General features: G+C 40.8%; 1 non-coding gene across 1 annotated transcript; it reads right to left on the reverse strand.

Moving 5' to 3' along the window:
• Positions 1–533: 533 nt before the first annotated feature.
• LOC141589294 (small nucleolar RNA R71) lies at positions 534–640 on the reverse strand. Its single transcript, XR_012520240.1, has one exon. It is a non-coding gene; the product is annotated as a small nucleolar RNA R71 (small nucleolar RNA).
• Positions 641–1096: the final 456 nt, after the last annotated feature.

Below are 1096 nucleotides of genomic sequence, written 5' to 3' on the forward strand. Positions count from 1 at the left end.
TCGAAAGGACTTTGACAACCAATAGAAGACTTGCTAGAGGTACTTTGAGAGGTATTGGTGAGGTTGTTGATATTCAACCAAATACTATTGAGTTCATCAACCCTTTTGCAAGAGAAGGTAAGGAGAACCCAATACAAAATCAACCACACAATTAACCCACAATGCCTAAATTTTCATCACATTCCGTACCCACCGAGGAGAACCTACCCAATGGTACTCCCCCACCACAACACTTAACCGGAAATTTCATTGCAAAATCCGCATTTATCCAATTAGTCGAAAGAAGCCAATTTCGGGGGATGCCTAGTGAAGACCCTCACTCTCACATGGAGACTTTTTGTGACTATTGTGATGCGATTTCACAAACCGGTGTGACTCAGGACCAAATTCGATGGGTCTTATTTCCTTTTTCTCTAATTGGCACCGCAAAACAATGGTTGAAAAGCCTTGATAAGGCTACTCTTGGAATTGACTCTCGGAAGAAGTTGGCTCTAGCTTTCTACAAAAAATTCTACCCTCCGGAAAAGACTAACATGCTAAGAGCTCAAATTACGGGTTTTAAGCAAAGGGATGAAGAATCTTTGTATGAAGCTTGAGAGTGGTTCAAAGGAATTTGTCGCTCATATCCTCATCATGGACTTAGCGAGTGGTTCTTGGTACAACAATTTTGGAATGGTCTTTATGAAGACTCAAGAAGCATTCTCAACATGGGATCAAATGGTATGTTCACCGAAGTTGACGATAATCAAACTTGGAACAAGATTGAGGAAATGGCGGTCCATAATTCACAATATAGTAGACCTCGCAAGGCTACTAGAGGAGGAAAGCATGAAGTGGACTCTATTACTCAATTGGGTGCTCAACTTAGTGCTCATATTGATACCATTAACTTAAAGTTTGAGAAGGCCATGGCTAAACTTGAAGAAGCCTCAAAATCACCAAAGCATCATGTTAATGCCATGGTAGCCTCTTCATCAATCCCAAGTGGGATATGTGAGAATTGTGGAACTTTGGGACATGACCAAAGTGAATGTAGGGGAACAAATGAACAAGTGAATGCTTTTCAAGAATACAAGAGTGGTACCCCTTATTCTAA

This window comes from Silene latifolia, chromosome 6 (assembly GCF_048544455.1).
Source record: "Silene latifolia isolate original U9 population chromosome 6, ASM4854445v1, whole genome shotgun sequence".
In the NCBI taxonomy this organism is placed as follows: Eukaryota; Viridiplantae; Streptophyta; class Magnoliopsida; order Caryophyllales; family Caryophyllaceae; genus Silene; species Silene latifolia.